At 56.5% G+C, this 20,651-nt stretch overlaps 1 protein-coding gene across 3 annotated transcripts in view; it reads right to left on the bottom strand.

The window, feature by feature from the left end:
- RBFOX3 (RNA binding fox-1 homolog 3) overlaps window positions 1-20,651 on the bottom strand; it is a 181,205-nt gene that overhangs the window by 113,398 nt on the left and 47,156 nt on the right. For 2 of the 3 annotated variants that reach the window (XM_013054343.2, XM_013054344.2), the window contains exon 2: window positions 6,665-6,704. The exons of the other annotated variant lie outside the window; for it this stretch is intronic. The gene's annotated coding sequence lies outside the window, so the exon portion shown is untranslated. The remainder of the gene's footprint in view (window positions 1-6,664; window positions 6,705-20,651) is intronic. 3 annotated transcript variants of the gene reach the window in all.

Raw genomic sequence — 20,651 nt, 5'->3', positions numbered from 1 at the left:
ACCGTCATGGGCCAGGAGGGGTGGAGTCCTCTGTGCCCCCATGCTCATCAGTTGGCTTCTTTGGTGTGGCTGGCAGAGGCATCTATGAGAAAGGCTCAGACACCGAAGCTCAAGAAATCCATGTTCAATTACCAGGAAAATCAACTTTGCTCAAGGGACATTCTCAGCCTGGGCAGAAAGAGAAAGCCTGGGCAGCCAGGCTATGGTCTTGCCTCAGTCACTTGCAGTGTGAGCCTGGGCCCATCACCTGCCCATCTGAAGCCTCAGTCTTCCCACCTGTAAGATGGATGCTGCATTGAGGCTCAAATGGGATAACACATGTTGAATGTGTCTAAGGTCCCGGGACAGATAAAAGTAAGAGTGTGGCTCTGTCCATGCCTAGATCGGCAGAGAAGGTGTGGGAACAGGGTTTCAGAAGAGCGAATGGCCTTGGCCTCAATGGGCCTTCCCCACTGCTTGGTTTCTCCTGTTGGGATGAGGAGGACGCTGTTTGAGGTTCGCTGTGACGCGCACGTACCCAGAGGCAGTGGGGCTGCTGGCGGCTCTGGCTTCCCTTCTCTCTGGTTTTCTGACCTCCCCTCCCACTGTTCCACTCCATATTCTTTACCATCAGAATGTTCCTGGGAAGAGAGTCTGCATAGAGCTCCCTGTAATCATCTTTCAAGAGCTAAGCCCCTGCCACTGCGGATTCCTCCTCGTCGAGGAGAAGGAGGCCAATCTTACGACAGATGAAATAACCGCATTTGTCTCTGTACTCAGACCATGTGCTCCCAGGCCTACAGGCCGTGAATCAGGACTGCAAAGGGGAATGGAGATGAGGGCCAGGAACACACCTGTGTGTCCTCAGGGCTGCCTGTGTGTATGTGGGCACGGGGGAGGGGGGTCCAGACAACCTCATGGTCACCATACATGACAGGATCTGTGTTTAAGTAAGAAGAAGGTTCCATTTCCAGTCAAGATGGGGAAATAGGGACTGACTTACTTTCCTACCGGCACAACAGGTAAGAGCAAACAACTCAGTAATGGTTTTCTTTTCTTTTTTTTTTTTTTTTTTAAGATTTTATTTATTTATTTGACAGACAGAGATCACAAGTAGGCAGAGAGACAGGCAGAGAGAGAGAGGGAAGTAGGCTCCCTGCTGAGCAGAGAGCCCAATGCGGGCCTGGATCCCAGGACCCTGGGATCATGACCTGAGCCGAAGGCAGAGGCTTTAACCCACTGAGCCACTCAGGCACCCTTGGTAATGGTTTTCAAGACACGGGACAGAAGACAAGGAAGCACAGGGATCCTTGAGAGCGGGAAACCATGGAGGGGAGCTCCCATGGTTCACAGTGTATAAAGCTTCCAGGCCAAGGTGCAGGGGCCCCAAGTTGTGCCTGGTGAGCTCCCTGAGCTGAGGAGTCAGATCTTAGAGTCTGGGGATACCCAGATGGATGGACTTGTACAACAGAGCGCTGGAGAGGAGAGAGCTGGACGGAGGGAGACCCTGGAGAACCATGGAGGGTCCCCAAGAGTATTCAGCTGAGTCCTGACCATCATGTACTGGAGGAAAAGCCCTGAGGCTCAGGAAAGAATCCCATGAAAGGATGATGGGAAGCAGTGCTCATGCCCATGGGACCAGAAAAGTGAGTGTCCCCAACTGCCTGACTAGAACCCTTCACAGTTCACGGAGCAATGGACAGAGTGCTCAGAGGGCCTTGCCTTGGTAGTGGGATTGTTTGACCCAGATTAACCATGGCTCAGGCCAATCTGGCAAATCTTTGAAGTAAGATCTGAGAGAAAGGGATCGAACTGTATCCAAGTAATTTAACCATGTCCCAGCACAAAACACAAGAAGATTTACAGGAATAAAAAATAGCCAGCACCCCAACATGGTAGAATGTACAGTGTCTAGCTTCCAATCAAAGATTACAAGGCATGCAAGACATAAGGAGAAAAATCAATCACTTGAAACTGACCCGGAACTGACACACATGTTAGAATTAGCAGAAAAGGATGTTGAAAACAATTAGAACTATATTCCACGTATTCCAGAAATTAAGTAGAGACATGTGAGATATTTTTTTAAAAAGTGCAAATTGAACTTGTAGAGATATAAACTAGTACATCTGAGGTGAAAAAAATACATTAGATGAAATTAATGGCAGATTAAACACTGTAGAAGAAAATATTAGAAGGAGCCAGAAAACACATGTTGTGCAGAGTAACAAAGAAGGCAATGACAGCAGGCTTGGAGATCACGGGAGCCAGGAAGGCCCGGAAACTTTGTAGCACTGAGAGAAAAAGCACCTGTCAGCCCAGACCTCTACACCCTGCAAAACTGTCTTCTAAAACAAAGTTGAAATAATGACTTTTTCAGACGTACAAAAACTGCAAGAATTCATCACCAGTAGGCTGGTGCTGTAAGAAATACTGAAGGGAGTCCTTTAGATAGAAGGGACAGGATGCCCGATGGAAATATGGATCCACACAAAGGAATGGAGACTACCAGAAGCGGGAATTGTATGAATAAACAAAGGAGTTTTTTTTTTCTTAGTACTTAAGTCTCTTCAAAATCCGACTACCTAAACAAACAAAAATAACACTGCGTTGTAAGGTTTATAACATAGGTACATAAGGCCAGGAGGGAGGAACGGAAGAATGTTTATACTGCATATGAAGTGCACTGACATCATTTGAAGGTCGACTGTAACCGGCTTAAATACCACATAAACTCCAAAGCAACCATCAACTTAAAAAAAAAAAAAAAGGAGCTGTAACTAGTAAGTCAAGGATGGAAATAAAATGGAATACAACAATTTTAAATACTCAATTCAAAAGAAAGCCCCCCACCAAAAAAGAAAAAGGATATAAAAAAATAGGAAAAAAATAGTGAGTTATAGATTTGCTTCAAGATCAAAAATCAACCAATCTAATTCATCAAATTAACAAAGTAAAAAACAAAAGGCACCTGATCATTTTACTTGACTCAAGAAAAGAACTGAACAAAATGCTACATCCATTCTTAATAAAAGCCAGTAAAAACTCCCAGCACACTGGCAACAGATGAGGGATGGAGAGGAATCTATGGGAAACCTACAGCGAACATCGTAATTAATGGTCAAGGAACTACTTTCCCTTTACTACCAGGACCAAAACGAGGACATCCGCTCTCACAACACTTCTATTCCACAGTGTGCTGAAGGTTCTAGCTAGTGGACCAAGGCAACAAAAAGGAATGAATGACATCCAGATTGGAGAGGAAAAGGAAAACTGCTCACAAAGAACATGATCGTCTGCAGAAAATGTGATGAAATCTTTAAAAAGCTACTAGAACTAGTGGGTAAGTTTGGTAAAGATGCAGGATGTAAAATCAATATATAAAAATTAAAAAAAAAATTTTCAATACATAAGAAATTGAAGGAAAATACCATTTAAAGGGGTATACAAATAAAAAATACTCAGGGTAAGTCTGACAAAAGATGTGCAAGACCCATATGCTGAAAAGTATAAAACTTAAATAAATGGAGACTCGTAACTTGTTTATGAGGCAGAAAAGACTCAGTATTATTAAGATATCAATGATCGTCCAATGGATCTACAGATTCAGTGCAATCCTGATCAAGATCCATGTAGGCTTCCCCCTCCCGCCCACAATTTACATGCCGATCCCAAAATTCATACAGAAATTTAAGGGGCCTGGGCACCTGGGCAGCTTAGCCAGTTAGGTGGCTAAACATCTGGTCACACTCAGGTCGCAATCCCAGGGTCCTGGGACTGAGCCCCACACTGGGCTCCCTTCTCCCTCTCCCTCTGTACCTCTCCCCCTGCTCATGCTCTCTCTCACTCTGCTCTCTCAAATAAATAAATTAATAAATAAAATCTTTAAAAAATGGAATTTTAAGGGGCCTAGAATAGCTGTTTCTTGTTTTCTTGAAAAACAAGAACCAAATTGGAGGGTTAACATTACCTGATTTCAAAACTGATTGTCATAAAGTTATGACAATCACGAGAGTGGGGCAGGATGTCAAAACAGACTATATACAGATCAGTGGAACCAAGTCCAGAAGTGGGCCCACGCTTAAACGAGCGCTGATTTTTGTGAAGGCAATTCAAAGGAGAAAAGGAGTCTTTCTAACAAATAAAATTGAAATCAACACACGGATCCAGATCAGAAAAACGAACTTCAATCCATACCTTGTACCATACATAAGAAGGAACTCAAGACAAAGCAGAGACTGATACGTAAAATCTAACACATATTCAAGGTCTAAAGAAAGTACCAGAGGAGAAAATCTTTGTGATCTTGGATCAGACTAAGGTTTATTAGATTCATCAGAAATACGATCTCTAAAGAACAAAGGGATAAACTGGAATTTATCCAAATTTAAAACATTAGCTCTTTAAAAGACACTGTTACAAGAGCGGAAAGACAGATGAATTAGGAGGAAACGTACCTATGAGGGACTTGTACCCAGAGCATGTACCTATAAGGGACTTGTACTCAGTATACATAAAGCACTCCCCAGAACCTACAGTAAGAGGACAAACACCCAATAAAAAAAACAGGCAACAGTTTGAGCCGACGCTTCACCAAAGATGATGGATGTCAACCCCACGGGGAAACACAAACTAGACCACAATGCGATACCACCCCATGCCCATCGTAACGGCAAAACTCCCCGCAGCCAACACCACCGAGGACTGGAAAGGATGTAGAACAGCGACCCCCACACATGGCCGGCAGCCCTGTGAAATGGTAGAACCACTTTGGAAAACAGTTTGACATTCGCTTTATGCTCACCCGAAAAATCCAGCCATCCCGCTGGGTGGGCGTTCTACCCAAGAGAGAAGGGGCACGTGTCTGGGCAAAGACTTGTGCAGGAGTGCGCTTGGCTGTGTTCCGTGGAACGACCATAAGCGGGAAATGACCCCAGCATCGTTCCAGGGGCAATGGAGGAGTACCCCGTGGTGTCTCGGGAGCACGGAACACTAGCCGGCAATGAAAAGGCGTGGACCGTTCACGCGCACTGTGACCTGGGTGAGCCTGTGACCCGGGTGAGTCTCAGAGGGCTCATGCTGAGAGCGAGAAGCCCAGCAACCAACGAGAGCCCGTACGGTGTGATGTTAATGGGGATGAGAATATAGACCGTTCTAGAATGACAAAACGCAGGTAAGTGTTTGCCTGGAAGGGCCCTGGAGGGCACAGGCGAAGAGACGAAGGTGCCCGAGGAAACTTCTGGGGGTGATGGGCACGCCCAGTATCTGGACTGTAACGACGACCGTCGCAGGCATAAACACACAACTGCACACTCCATAATATGCATAATCGATGGTGCGCACCTCGGTAAAGTTGTTGAGAAAACAAATGTGCAAAAACCTGAGTTTGCAAGCCAGAAAAAGCACCGCAACATTCCTTAGAGGGTGATGCCTTAACCTAAGACAGATTCACCTGAGGCCTCCTTTGGTCGCGTCCCCATAAAATAAGACTCCGGTCACAAAACGGCCCATCAGGAAGGCTGCGTGGCAAGGACAGACCTCGTCGGTGAGCGCTGGGGCCAACGCGGTGCCCTCTCTTCATCTCCCCCCACTCAGAACCGCTTTGAACACGGACAGAGAAAGGACGGCCACTCCCAGGGGACCCTGTCATGCCCAAGGGGAGGAGCCCTGAGCTCTGCCTCACTGTCCCCATCCCACCAGCGAGCAGAGCCAGAGCTGCCCCCTGCACCACCCCGTGAGGCCCCACCGTGACCGACCTCCTGGACAGAACTCCCTAGCCACTTGGACAGTGCCCGCTTCGGAGGCACGGGTATATTCAGGGCAAAAAACAGTACAAAAGAGATCAGCAAAAGAAATCTCTGGTGTTTGGCTCAGGAGGAAGTCAGACTCTGCCACCTGACAGCTTTACGTTGCATGTCTGATCTGTGGACAAGGCTTGGCTGTCCTTGGGCACGAGGCCCGAGACCCGGGGGCCCTGGAGGGGAATCTGGCGGGGGGCCCAGGGTCACGAATACATAGCAAACCTGCATTTCCTCATTTGTTCACAACAAACATACGTTAAGCTATGATAAAATTCTCCTGCAAAGTAAAATTTTGCAAGCGAATTTATAGAGGGGATTGGCTGCAGGCCAGTGACGGGAGGCGTGGCTGTGAGGAGCCTGCAGACCGAGGCCTGGGGTCAGGAGGGTTTCACGGGGAGACGGAGGCCCGTTCCGCAGCTCCCTCCCCAAGGAGACCGGGCCAGGAGGGGACACTCACCACCCCAGGTTCCGAAGGTCTCACGGTCCAGGGACAGGCACGTGAGCACTGAGTGGGGTTGGTGGGGGGAGGGACTGCCTCTCTGGCTGGTGGGAGCTCCTGAGCCATGTCACCCATCAACACACTCCGGTCCACTCATGTCCCTTCTGGTGCCTCTGGCCCCCACTCCTGCCTTCCTGGCACAGATGGGGCTGGTGCTTCGGGGGACGAGAGAGGTCACGGACGAGGCGCTGACCAAGACAAACCCTCCATCCTCTGCCCCCCCATGCCCCCACGCACCCCACCCCCCCGCCTCCCCCAAGTGAGCCGGAAGCCCCAGAAAGCCCCAGAAAGCCCCAGCATTCAGCGTCAGCAGCTCCCAACATGTTCTACATGCGCACATCTGTCAAAAAATATTCAGGAGAAAAGAAAGAGAAAGTCTTTATACCTTTTATTCAGCCAATTTTCCCCGAGGCACTGTGGGCGCTCTAAGAAAAGAAGGAGAGAGAGAGAGAGAATTACCATCAGTGCCGCCACCGCGCACCCGACCGCCGACTGCTGTTTGCTCGCTGACGGGTCAGGTCTGGAGGAGGAGGGGGCGCAGGAGCCGAGGAGACCCGCCGGGGAAGCCGGGCCGCGTCGGCCCCGGGAGCGCGGCTGGGAGCCCACGTTCCGTTTAGCAAAGACAAAGGACCACAGAACACCGTGGGCCCGTGGCCCAGTCTCCTAACACATCGTCTCTGAAACGGGCATATTCTGTTTTCTCTCTTCCGTGGGCCCCACACTTGGAGTGACCCCCTTCTCCGTCTTCTTCCCCAACCCCCCTGGTTTGGAGGTTACCCACACATGGAGACTCTGCCCACTAGGAATGGTGGCATTTAACCCCAAACTGAGCCCCCCGTCACTCCGCACAGATCTGTCCTGCTCCCCGGGGGTCACGTCACGCTGCGTGGAGTCACGGCGTGTAGACCGAATTCAACACTCGTCAACACGTGACACGAAGAAAAGCGGATGGGCTGCTGTGGCTTGGAGAGTAGACAATGCCACAACCCACAGACACAACATTTCCTGCCCTTTCCCGCCAGGGCCCTTCAGAGACTGGAAACGAGGCGTGGGCGTCTGCGCTCCTCATGGACTTCATTTTTCCTTATTTATGTTAATAATGTTTCAGAATTTTTAAGATTTTTATTTTTAAGTGACTTCTACACCCAGTGTGGGGCTCGAACTTACAGCCTCGAGATCGAGAGTCAGTTGCGTGCTCCACCAGCTAAGCCCACCAGTGCCCCGACGTTTTGTAGCTTTATGTGTTCGTATTGCGCACGTCTTTTCAAATGGTGACAAAACACTTAGAAAAGTTACCACTTTAACCACTGTCAAGTGTACAATTCAGTGGCATTAAGTCCGTTCACACTGCTGTGCAACCACTATCTGTTTCTAGAACTTTCCATCACCCCAAGAGAAAACTGCACACTCATTAAGGAGCGCCTCCCCTCTCCCTCTCCCCACTGTGTGTTTTAAACTCATCATAAACACGATAAAAGCAAGCGAAAAGCCTCTGGAATCCAAGGCCAATCAGACTGGGCCTCTTCCTCGAGGCGGAGAAACATCATGGTGGTCACCATCATCAGCGTCGTCGCTAAGAGCTGGTCCCGCTGTCACGGGCTCTGCACATTCTGGGCGTCTGGCCCTTGACAGCTGTTGCCGCATTCGGCCCTGGGAACCCTCAGGAGCGTGAGCTAACTTCTGCCCCCCTTTCCCAGATGAGAAAACGATTTGGCTAAGCAGTGGCGTCCCCCCCCCCCCCACCGTTGCAGGGGCAGCTGGTTCCCTGGCAGGTCCCCAGGCGCCCCCTGCACTCCCTGTGACCCGCTAATGGACGGTGCCCTTCTCCATGGGAAAGGAGCATTTAGTGGCCCTGAGCCGGCCCTGCGTGCCGCTGGAGTCTGTGTGAATCAAGGTGGTGGCATTTCCTGGACAATCTCCCCCCCCGCCCCCCCCCCCGTGCTCCCCAAGGGGCCCCCCAGGCAGCAGCAGAGCAGACCACGGCGTAGGGCGATCTTTCACGCCCCCTCGTCGAGGCGCCTGCCGCAGCCTGTTTTTTGGTCGGCATTTTCTCTCTCCGGCCAAGTGGCAAGCGCAGCTCCTGGCGTGTGTCCAGCCGCGGCTCCCAGAGCCGCCGTGGGGAGGGGCGGGCGGCCGTGGAAGGCACCGCCGGATGGGGAAGGCGTCTTCGCAAAACGAGATGGATTGAATCAATCAACTCGCATAACTGCCGCCTCCAGTTGATTTGGGGGTTTTCTTATTGTTGACTTTCTTCTTGGTCTTCGAAAGTGAGTTTTCCTCCCAATTCAATTCAATTTAGTTCCATTTAATTCAATCCATCCAGCCCTGGTGAGCGAACCACCCAGAGTGCGCGGCTCAGGAGTCCGCTCCTCGGGGCTGGTCTGAGGGTCTGGGGGTACAGTGCTGCTCCTGTCCGGTGTCCCTCCCGGCTTCTGGCTCCCACATCCCTGCCCCTGCTCTCCAGGCTCTGTGCCCAACCCGCATAGCTCCTGCAAGTGCTGGGACACTCTGGAATTCCCAGCCAGGTCAGTGTAAGGCGTCCACACCCACCACCCTGCCCCTGCCACCTGCCCTGATCTCCAGGGACCCCAACAGTGTTCCAGTTCCCTGAAATGTCTTCCATTGTCACAAGTACCCTCATTTGGTCAAAGCGAAAATACCTGGTATGAACACCAGTGGGATAGGTGCTCAGTCCCTGTCCAGACACTCAGAGGCTGGGGCCCGTGTCCATCTCCAAAGAGCCTCTATGTTTCCAAAAATGCAGAACCAGAGGGCTATCAGGGGGCCCGCTGAGCCCAAGGCCTCCAGCATCCGTGGCATGCAAGGGTCCAGCCTGTTTTCCCAGCGCTTCAGGCCACGGGGTCCCCTGGCCCTCACTGTCCTCTGCTGGAGTACAGAACCTCCGGGGTAGTGGGGGTTCTCTCCTGTGCCCACGGGCTGCGAAGGAAGCGTCTCCCATTGGGACCCACTCCTGCTGTGGCCCGGCCACCTCCCAGGTGTGAGCCAGACAAGGACGAGCCAACCCGCAGGGGGCCTGCCCTGCACTTCCGGGACGAACCCTCTTCTGCTGCGTCACGTCGCCCGCTCTGCCCCACCACCTGCGCTGGGGGCGAGAGACAGGGAGGGAGACGCCTGGGGTCTTGCTGATGACAGCCCAGGGCGAGCTCGCGGGTTGGGAAACAGGGAGCAGCTTCCCAGCCTCACTGTTAGCAAACACGGCTCTCCCTGCTCAGCAGGATAACCAATTACGGTGATTTTTGCGGGGATGATCAGGTTCCTAGAGGGACACAGCTCATTAGGCCGGGGGTGCTGACGTCCCCAAGTGCGCTTGGAGAAGGACCCTTCAGCGGTGTCCAAACACAGCAAGGCTCGATGACTGAGCTCGGAGGGTCTTCACCCTGCCCGCCCCCCCTCACAACGGCCTCCACGCAAAGTCTGTGCAGCAGCGAGACAGCAGCGACTCAGCCTTTGGGGCCTGGTGGGCGCGGACTCACGCGGCGCGGGGGCTGCTCTCCAGCTGCGGGGGCGGGAGCTCCCATGGCCCGGCTTGGCTGCCCTCACCCTTGACCGCACACCCCACCTGCGGAGCCCGGCACGGGGCTGCCCCACGGGGAGGCAGCACACGTTTGCTGAATGAGTGAAGGAACCCGACAGGGAGCACTGGCCTCCAGGGACCCAAACCGCATTACTGTTCTAGAGAAGGGCCTGGGTCCTTCTGGAGTGCTCTTTGCTCCCGGGGATCCCATCGTGGATGAGCCTCAGCCCCCATGGGGACCCCTTCCCCATCTCCCTGCCTGCTGGCTTCTGCTTCCCACTCGCGCCCCAGCTCCCAGCGCCTGGCCGAACATGTCACCTCAGCGAGTCTCCTCCGCGGGAGTCCTTGCTCCTCTCTCGACTCGGCTCCATCCAGACGACCCAGGGGACCCTGCGACCCTGCTTCCTTCTGTCCGTAACACGTTCTGTCCTCTAGACGCCGAACTGCGGCCCCCTGTGTGGCCTTCATCACACCAAGAACACGAGTCCATGAGGAAAACCAGTTTTTAGTGTGCATCATCCAAACGACCTGCCCCGACGGCGGTAGCCCAGGCCCCTCCCTCTTGTGACGGCTCTGCCAGCTACCGCCGGGGTCCTGGCCCGGAGCGGACTCGCCCCGCTGCGGGTGGGAACAGAGAGAGCCGCACAAAGCAGAACCCGTGTTCGCGGCGGGCAGGGACTCCTGTTCACTGATGCTGCCCCTCCCATCACCGTCTCCGCTCTGATCTACCGAGCGACTGATGTGCCGGGCACTGAGGGTGCGTGGCAAAGCCCACTTCCGTCGCACGCGGTGGGCATCATCGTCGTGGCGTCCGGGCGAGAGAGGAGCCCGTCCACGTGCATCCTGCTCTGAGCCTCCGGCACTTCCTGGGAACCATATTCGGACAACGAACGCATCCTGGGCCCCTTCTTAGCTTTAGGGCAAGGATAAACCAGGCGGCCTCAGGTGCCGCGGCTCTGGGGTGAAGGGGAAGCGGCCCGTCCTGCCGTGGCGTCCAGGAGGGCAGCGCTTGCCGATGCTGAAGGGGTAGGCGCACCGGTAGAGACCACAGACCCGTTTTTGCAGGAGGCGGCTCAGGTCTGGAGCAGGGAGAGGGGGTCCTCCCGCGAGGACACAGGTCTTCGTCTGCTGGGCTGCTGTAACAACGTGCCCCTGCCCTCCCCAGCGGGAAGGTCCAAGGTCAGGGAGCTGGTAGATCCTGGCCGCGGGAAGAGCCTGCTTCCTGTCTTCCCGCTGTCCTCACAGGGTGGGCACAGAGCGAGCTCTCCTGTCTCTTCCTCCAAGGACCTTAATCCCATCACCACCTCGGCGGAGACCCCACAATACCAGCGCAGTGGGGGCTGAGATGTCAGCCTGGGCATTTGGGGGACGCATTCGGTCAGTCCAGGGCACCCAGAGGGCCAGACCCACACCTGGCTTTGCTCCTTCTGCTTCTCCCCAAGGGTGCGGTGGCAGTGCTGGCTCTCAGGGAAAGTCAAGGCAGATTTTCTTTGGCACCAGGAAGGGCCTTGGGGGCCCCCTGCCCCCCCTCCCCAGGTGGTGGCCCTGCCCCTGGGGGAGGGGCAGGGCTGCATGGAGAGACTGGGGTAGCTGTATGAGGCCTGCCTGCCTGCCCTGCTGTCTTCCCTGGGATTTTATTAAATGGCCTGTTCCGTGCTCTCTCCCTGAGGGGAACTGGAGGTGAAGGGCGCAATTTTATAAATAAAAAATTAACTGTGGGTGGCTTAAACATGACTTTTGATGATGGAGATCATGATGGCACAGCCACTCCAATTTAAAGGGTTTTTTTCTTTTTTTTTTTCTCCTTCTGAAAAGAAATTCACCTTTGGAGAGGAGGGGGGAGGGCGCTGGCTCTCATCTCAGTGGCCTCAAGTGGCTGTGGGAGGGACGGGGAGTTCTGGCAGGTTCTGGTTATTGGCCTGGCGGCAGGGGCAGCCCTGGGCTCTGGGTGCACAGCCCGCTCAGGCCTACAGGAAGCTCCCCCACCACCCCACTATGGACCTCTGCGGGGGGGAGAGGGTAGGAGTGCATTTACTCTGTGCTTAGAGTGGCCAGATCCCTCCCCCAGGAAGCCTGGCGGGGTTCAGGTGCCACCCGCCGGAGCCCCCCAGCTAGGCCCTCAGGCCCCTCTAGTGGGGGCAGGGCGCACCCGGGCTTTACGTGCCCTCTGCCTGCAGGGACACACCCCGGCCCTGGCATCGCGGCTCTGCTGCCCCGGCCCAGAGCAGGTGGGCGAGGGCCCGTAGAGCCCAGCTGGCTGACTCGTGAGCCACAGCCGCAGCGTCTACGCAAACTCTCCTGCCTCTTTGCTCCCCAGGCCCCGCTCGTCTCTGATGTTCTGTGGCCAGCTGGCTCTCCCGGCTGCGCTGGGCTTTGTGACGTCCTGATGAATGACAGGCCCAGTCCAGTGTGCCCTGTGCAGCCCCGGGCCCAGGCTCACGCTGGCCCTGTCGGGGGCGGTGTGGGCCGTGGGCACCGTGCCCTCAACGGGGTGTGGGCCGTGGGCACCGTGCCCTCAACGGGGTGAGGGCCGTGGGGGAGACGTTGCCCGGCGTTAGCTGAACTCGGCGCAGACCTGGGAAGGGAAGGGAGCTCACTGGCTACGGGACAGGGGCCGCCCGCCGCCGAGGGGCACCGACAGCATCCGGGGTATCCATGAGCACTGCTGTGTATCACCCTCCTGTCCCCTGGGCAGCCTGGTATGGAAACTGAGGCCCAGAGGTCCCCAAGACCGACACTGTCCAGAGACCCTGCTATGGATGTGGATATTTCCAGGGTCCCCAGTCACGGAAGGGAAGCAGCGGGGTGGGCCTTCAGCAGAGACCCCCGCTCCCCAAACCCGTCCAGCACCAGGTTGTTTCAGCACGTCTGCAGAACCGCACGAGGCCGACAGCACGCAGACCAGATGCCAGTTGTCCTGGCAGGAACGTGCGGCCGCCTGGACCCCAAAACGCGACCTTGTCCAGAAACAGCGTCTTTGCAGACGTAGCTGTCTAGAGGTCATGATGAGGTCGCCCTGGATTAAGAGGGGCCCTAAGTGCAGAGAGTCTGCCTCCAGGAAGCAGGGGGAGGACACAAGGCAGAGGACAGGCACGGGAGGCAGGCCTGCGGCGGCGAGTCTGGCAACGCATGGGCCTCCAGGAGCTAGACGGGGCAGGAGGATTCTCCCCGGGGCCTCCGGGGAGAGGCTGCCACCCCTCAGGCCGGTGGGAGAACCACTCTCCCCGGTTGTGTGGTGATCTGTCATGGCAGCTCCAGGATGCCCCCCTGGGGGCTTTTCCACGTGCATTAGAGCGGCCACACACTTGTCCGGCGGCCTAGCAGCACGTCCCTCCCCCGGCGTGACCCTGTGCGACACGAATGCCGACATGCCGACCCCGAGACGGTCACCTCTCCCAGGGGGGTCTTTCCAGGGTTCTCCTCCACGAGCTGCGTGCCCACGCTGGTGTCGCACCCCCAGACCCCGAGAGATACCGCTCAGTGTAAAGACTCAGGAGAACCGACGTTCCCCTGAGGGGTGTTCTGAATCCACTTCTTAAATTTGTTTCGGGTTTTTTGGTTTTTGTTTGTTTGACTTTTCTTTTTTTACTGTGGTAAAATAACGTAACAAAATTTAAAATTTGAACCAAAATGCGTAATTTTTATGTGCACAGTTCTGTTCATTAAGAGCATTCTCATTTGTTGAGGGTCCGTCCGTCCATCCATCCATCCATCCATCCATCATCTCCAGACATGGTCATCGTCCCGAACCCAAACTCCGTCTCCATGAAACGGGCTCCCCGTGCTCTGCCCCGGGAACCTCCCTGCTACTGTCTGTCCCGGTGAGTCTGACAACCCCCGGGACCTCTGTCACTGGTCTTTGGAGGTCACACGATCTTCGTCTGTTTGGGACTGCAGGATTGCCCGTCCTGCAAGGTGTTCGAGGCCCGTCCGTGTCAGGGCAGGAGTCAGAATGTCCTTCCTATTCAAGGCTGAGTAACGGTCGGCCGCGTGTGCCCGGAGCGCGGTTTGCTCATCCGCTCGTTGGTTGGCGGACGTGTGGGTTGGAAGCCACGTCTGAAGCCAGAACCATGCACTTGTCCACGCTTCCTATCTGGCCCCTGCAAGTTCAGAAAACCACAGCAAAAACTGTGGCCCAACCTCGCTCGCTGAACGCTCTTCTCCGATCTTGACTTCTGTCTCCCGACACACTTCCATCTTATCTGGTGTCCTTACGAAAACGGATACAAAGCTGCAGAGCACAACGAGAACGGAAGCAGTAAGCCATCGCGGGCTCGTGGTCCTTCCTGATGTCATGCCGGGCCACACCCCCCGGAGAGCGGCCCAGTCTCCAAGTCTGTTTATCTGCTCAACCCTACCTATTGGGTCCGGGCGGGAAGGGCACAGCAATGCACGAGAGGGATGCCATGCCGGGCGCTGGGGAGCGCGGACCCTGGGTCTTCCGCACCGTTGGCTGCTTGGTTTCCACGCCGTGCTGGCGTGCTGGTGTCTGATGACGTCAAAGGGGCCGTTCTTCCCTCTAACGCAAACCTAAGGGGCAGCAGAGGCCCGGTCTGTGCTGCTCCCCACGGAGCTGGGCATGTGTTCTCTTCCACGCTCAGCCGAAATGGAGTTCAGTGATGGCCACGTCTCCGCGGCAGGCCACTCTCCACTTGGCTGCTCTGTCTTGGCTCCTGTCCCTCCTGTTTCTTTAAAAGCTGGCTCTTGAGTATGGAGTCAGCCTGGGCTAGGTGCAAAGCCAGAGCTGGGAGGTGTCTCCTACCGGTGAGTTCTCAAGACCCCCGACATTCCCCAGCAGGTGACCTTTAGAAACCTGAAGATGCGTGACCTCTCCGCAGAGAGGGGCAGGTCTGCCCTGAGAACGGGACCCCTCCGCAGAAGCACCGGGTGGGACGTGTGGGGTTCGCCCTGCCCCGTTGGGTCTGTGAGTGGTGCCACTGGGGGAAGGGCTGGTGGCGGAGACAGGCCAGGGAGCGGAGACGGTGCGCGGGGTAGACAGCACCGTGCAGCTCGCAGACGACCCTACGCTGGCTTCTCAGAGGAGGCATGTTTCCTATCAATAATTTAGACATGCCCTTTCTCCTTTGAGAGATGGGAAAAATCTCATTTCCTGAGCAAATCCCCTAAGAAGCCAACCTGTTCATTCCTCGAAGAGTTTCAGAAGTCTGTCTCGATCAACCTACTTACAAAACAAAAGCAGATAATGGGCCGAGAGTGCCGGGAGCTGGGTGTTAGGAAAGCCGTCTGCCGAGCCCGCCGGCGAGGGCCTGGGATCCGACCGGGACCGACGTCAGGAAGCTCCGTCTGCCGCCTCCCGCCTCCCCGACTCGTCTCTGAACAGCGGCGAGACCCAGAGAACAGGGCTGCACTGTTCCAGTTCGACGCAATAGCTAGAAAATCACTTGCAGAAATAGTGGAAAACGATGCAGATTTTTCCATTTTGGGGAAAATCGTGAGATGGGGGCCTGTAGCTCTTCCCAGCAGCCTCCAGGGAAGGGCGGACCCCCTCTGTGCTGGGCGCTCGTAGCAGAGGGCCTGGCGTGCTTGTTACAGCTTCAGAGTACGCACCTCCCCTCAAGTGCCTCAGTTTACTCTCCTGTGAGGTGGGGGTAAAGACACTTCCGGCCCCTCAGTGAGGATGAGGGGAGATCAGGTTCCCGGCCCGACTGCCGGGGAGGAGGCGGCCGGCCAGCCACAGACACAAACGGCAGGGCCCGCCCCCGAGCTTGCAGTCCCCTTGGGCTGGGTTCCCCCAAATAGGAAGGAAAGGGTGCGGCTGTCCCAGGCCCCCAGCCCCAGGGCACAGAGGGAAGTTTGCGACAATCTCTGAGGATGCTCCTGCACCTCCCGGCCCCAACGTGAAGAGGCCAGCAGGTCCCTCCCCGCTGGGGGGGGGGGGGGAGACTTGGGTGGGCTTCCTTTGCTCCGAGGTGCCCCTCTGTTGGAAGGAGACTCAAACCCAAACGAGTGCGGCACCACCTGCGCGAGCTAAACTGTGCTCCCCAGGCTGGCGGGTTTACCCGGGAGGTAGCAGGTGTGCAGCGAAGATGGTGGTTTTCATTTGTCGAGTCTGTTGCCCTCAGCACCCATCATCCCAAATCCTCCCCAGGGCTGCCAGGTGGGCGTTTTTGTCCCGGAGCGCTCGTGGGGAAGCTGAGGCTTCTCCAGGTGGCCACACTGGCCGTGGCCAGTGGCCTCGGGTGGTAGAGGTGTCACTGTCACTTCCTCTGGGGGATGAGGCTGGAAGAGGCTTGTGGGCCTTGACTGGGAGCCAGCGACTGGGAGCCGGGGCCTGCCCCTGAGGGCTGGGGCGGGGTTTCCCTGCTTGCGGGGGCGGGGATTAGCAATGTCACCTGCCTCCTCGCTCTTCCTGCAGCTGGCCAAGGACTCCTGATACGGCTGAGCCCTGTAGACCCACTTCTGGAACTGCCACGAAGCCTGGACATCGGAACCGTCCCCGCCACCGCCTTGTGCGTCGGCCGCCAAGGTTCCCGTCTGGGCGGGGGCTGCGGGTGTGTATGGGGAAGGTGCTGGGAAGAAGGCAGAGCCCACTCTTAACCGATCCCCCTGCTCAGCTCCGTCCTGGGCCCTTCTGCTCCAACCCTGCTGCACAAGCAGGCCTTTCATGTTCTGTGTCCTGATGCTTGGACATCGGGACCCACCTGGCCCCGGAGGGGTCTGGCTAACTCCTCAAGAGAGCAGACCGCTAGCCAAGGAGGCCGCCTTGAATACGCAAACCAACCAACCCAGACTCTCTCTACACTGGGGCCACCTGCCCCCTGCCCTCCTCGCCCAGGGCCAGGTACCGGACAAGACGGCCTCCTGCTCCAGAGCTCACTGCACACACTCAGCTGGCCCATCCCGTGCCCGTCTACCTGCCCACCCAGTCCTTCCCACGGAAGCCACGGTAAAGGCTCCCGCCCACACATTCCTTCTCCCTCTGCCTCCTCACTGACCCTGATGCTTCCCCAGGAGGGGCACCTCCTGCTTCCAGGAACAGTGAGCATATAAAACTCCTGTCCTATCATTCTGTGTCTGTGTGTCTTCCTGTGCCCCATTAAACAAATCCTGGGTCCCTTTAAAGCACCTGCTGGTCCCCGTCAGGATCTCCGCTCTTGCAGGGGTGAAGCTGGGGGCTCCCCCAGGGGGCAAGGAGTGAGGTTGTGCACCACCCAGCTTAGAGACCACACTCGGCCCCAAGGCCGCTGCCGCAACTGCCTCTAACTGAACGATTCCCATTCAGAGACTCCCTTTTGGAACCAACATGTCTCCAGCTGCTTCACCAGTTCTGGAACCTTCTGCTGGAAGCGGTCTCAGACGTGGAGTGAACGTGGTCTCCTGTCATACCCGCGTCCCGGCGAGCATCTGCCTGTGACGAACCCACATTGACAAGCAGCTAATCTGCAGATTGTGGCCTGTATCGACAGTTCTGTTTATTTAATAATAGATGGTGCCGGGCCTTTGCTCATGCCCTGAGTCTTTGCGGAGACGGGAAACATGATAAATTGTGAATGTGTTTATGCTGACATTCCCGAGGCCCTGGGGCTCATGGTCAGGACTTCCAATAATAATTACAAAATGACTTTGGTCAGGGGAGGGGCCCCTAATGAGGACAAGGTGTGGGCAGACGGGCTTCCGCGGCTGGTCCGCGCTGGGCGAATATTCGCTCCGACAGACGTGCTGCGGCGAGTCACAGCCTTGCCTGACCCGATGGACGTCTGGTTCACAAACACACTAGAGGGGAGCTGAGGGAGGGTGCCTCAGGGAGGGAGCCTGACGAGGCTCGCTGGACAGCGCCCCCCTGCCCTGGCTCTCCGCGGGCCTCCCAAGCAAGCAAGCCGGCGGCGCCTCTGGGCTGCCCTGCCTTTGCGCCTTCCATTCCGAGCAACACATGCCTGGAGGTGCCTCTCCTCAACCTGGCTCCACCCTCCAGGGAATCCTGGGGGGAAGTTTCCGGCCCAGTCGACCCGGGTCCCTTCTGGACACAGCCGCCACCCGGCTTGCCGTGCCAGGGTCACTGCCAGCTCGGCGAGCGGACAGTGGACTGGCTGAGAACCCCAGCCCCAGCACTTCCCGGTGTGGATCCGGCGCCCCGGGCTTGGAGCCCTGGCAAGCTCGCTCTCCCCACCCTCCCTCCGAGCCCCTCTGCACCGGCCCTCTGTGAGTCGGGCCTCAATCCTGCATCACACACCCGACCCCGTCGGACGCCTCGGGAAGGTTCGGCAGGTCCAGACTCCACCGGCGGCGGCTCACACCGGGGGCCAACCTGCCTTGTGGCCTCCCATGCCCCAGCTTCCCTCTCACGGCTTCCCCCTTGGCTAAGAAGTGGAGCTTCTTGTGGTTCCCTGATGAACGTTTGTGTTCTGGATCTTTCCTTCCCCTGCTGGGAAGGCCTACCTCTTTCTCTCCACCGACAAACTCATTCAATGAAATCATCAGCGGCCCTGGTCAGCCCTCTCTTTCTCAGCAGGGGGTGGGGCTGTTAAGTGGACCCTCTCCCCTCCCTGAGCAGCCCCTGCCCTGCACAGGACACCCACCCGGTCCCCTCCTGCCCCTCCAACCCCCCCTCACCCATCCCGTTTGCACTCCAGCCTCCTCCAGTGGGAGACAGAGAATATCCTTGCTCCCGCGGGCTCAGTCCTGGCCTTTCTGTTCTTACTCCGTGCCCCGGCCCCAAGCCACCTTGTCCGCACTCTGGCCGTGCCCCCACCTGTGTGCAGCGAGGCCTGCCGGGGCCCCTCCGGACACAGCCCCCAAGGCTTAGGTCAGCTCAAAGCGTACCCGTGCGGAGTGTCTCCGACTCCTCCAACCCGACACATCCAAGGCTCAGGGCCCCTCCAGAAAGCTGGGCCCGTGTTGTGGGTGCCCATTTTGGTACCTGGGAGTCCTCACCCATCCAAGTGGGCAAGCCCTTGTGCCCATCAGCCAGCCTGAGCCCGATTCTGTCACTGTGACCTCTAGAGCGTGTCTAGAGCGCGTCTAGAGTTCATTTACTTCTCTGACCTCGCACCACCTCCCACCTCCCCAGCTTGGACACACACTTCCCACCTGGACTGAGCCCCAAGTGGTGTCCTGCACCCACTCGGGCTCCCACCAGTCTGCTCTCCACTTAGCAGCCAGGGAGACGTTTTCATGATGCAATTCTGATCATGCTCCCTCCTTCCCATTAACACACTTCCCCCGCTTCCTGGAGAGGCTCGGCCTGGCATACAAGGTCCCGTGTGGTCCTGCAGCTGCTCCTGGCCCCCTTCCCAGGCGGGTTCCAGCCACAGGGACTTTCTGTCCTTCCTTCTGCCTGCAGCACTGTCCCCTTCCAGGCAGTGGCCCGTGTTCTGACCTCAGACTAACCTCCCATAGGACCATGCAGGATTGCTTCTACTTTCAAAGCATCCTGGACCCCAGCCCTTTGGCCCTCTGTGATTCTTGCCTCCCTTCTCCTTAGTTAGAGCATCTCCGCTCCACTCCTTAATCCCCGGGCACTGTCTGATCTTAAGCAACGTGAGATGAGCAACGCGACAGGAAGCGGTCACTCAGATCCTCAGGCCCCGTGAACTGAAGAGCTGCCCAGGTTCACATGCATTTTGGGGGGAGACTGTGTTTGCAATAGGGGCAGGGGGAGCCCCTGTGGTCAGAGAACAATGCTCTCCCCTGCCCCCACGTCCACCGCCAAGCCCCTGGGACTGTGACCATGTCGGGTTAGGCAGTGAAGGAGGATTATGGCAGCAGATGCAGCTGTGTTTGCTCACCAGCTGACCTTCGAACCGGAGGGTCATCTTGCATTATCCAGGTGGCCCAGTGTGATCGCGGTCCTTAACCACAGAAGAGGGAGGCAGGTTCAGAGTGAGCAGCTTCAGTGGAAGAAAGACCTGGCCACTGCCAGCTTTGCCGGAGGAGGGATGCAGTGGCTCTGGGGCTGGGGACAGCCAGGAGGCAGACTCTCTCCAGAGCCTCCAGAAGGAGCCCCACGGTGTGCTGACTTGAGCCCTGCGAGACCTGCGCAGACTTCAGACCTCCAGAGCCGCAGGGGGATCCGTCTGTGTTGCTTTAAGTCGCCATGTTTGTTACAGCAGCAACTGGAAGCTGATGTGCTCTTCTTAGGGGAAACGCCCCAGAAGCACACGGTCCTGGCTCTGTGTACCATTTCCTGCCCATCTCTCCGTCCGTCTGTCTGTCTCTCCTCTCCCTCCCGCCCTTTACGAGATTTACGGCTCACGGAGAACGCGGCGTGCATCCCACGTCCTGGCTGACCGACCTGGCACTAGAGGAACGGATGGGGATGAAGGTCTCAAAATCTCACAGCCCCCCAGCCCCCTCCTCAGGGCTCCTCCGCACAGCCGGGAGGAGGATTTCCTAAATCCCCTTCCTGGGGCACCCGCCCACTTAGCCGAGCCGCCCTGAGCCCTCTCCCACGTCTGTGGGCACTCTTGGAACACGGGGCTCTGCCGAATTACTCTCAGGGTGGCCCCTGCTTCTCTGGATGGAGCCCCAGGTGGCTGACCCCACTGTGGGGGTGCCATTTGGGAGAGACGCAAGGAAAACTGACACCGGGAGCCTGGGAGGACCTTAGCACGTGAGGACGTCGGTCTCCTGACCTCTTCCCGGCCTCCCCCAAAGACGGGGTACAGCCAGCAGGGTCCCTCCTCCTCTAAGAACCCTCCTCCCCCTCCCCCCCCAGACAAAGCCAGGGGGACACAGATTAATTCAACTTTTAATTACATTCACTTAACAAGATTATCCAGCGAGGTTAAAAAAAGAAGTCTGCCTCCCAAATGAAAAAAAAAGACAAAAAAAAAAAAACCCGAAAACCCCTCTCTTTATTTATATCCAAAATATACAG

Source organism: Mustela putorius, unplaced genomic scaffold (assembly GCF_011764305.1).
Source record: "Mustela putorius furo isolate JIRA1106 unplaced genomic scaffold, ASM1176430v1.1 tig00000873_pilon_pilon_pilon, whole genome shotgun sequence".
In the NCBI taxonomy this organism is placed as follows: Eukaryota; Metazoa; Chordata; class Mammalia; order Carnivora; family Mustelidae; genus Mustela; species Mustela putorius.
This window is presented reverse-complemented; position numbering and strand designations above follow the sequence as displayed.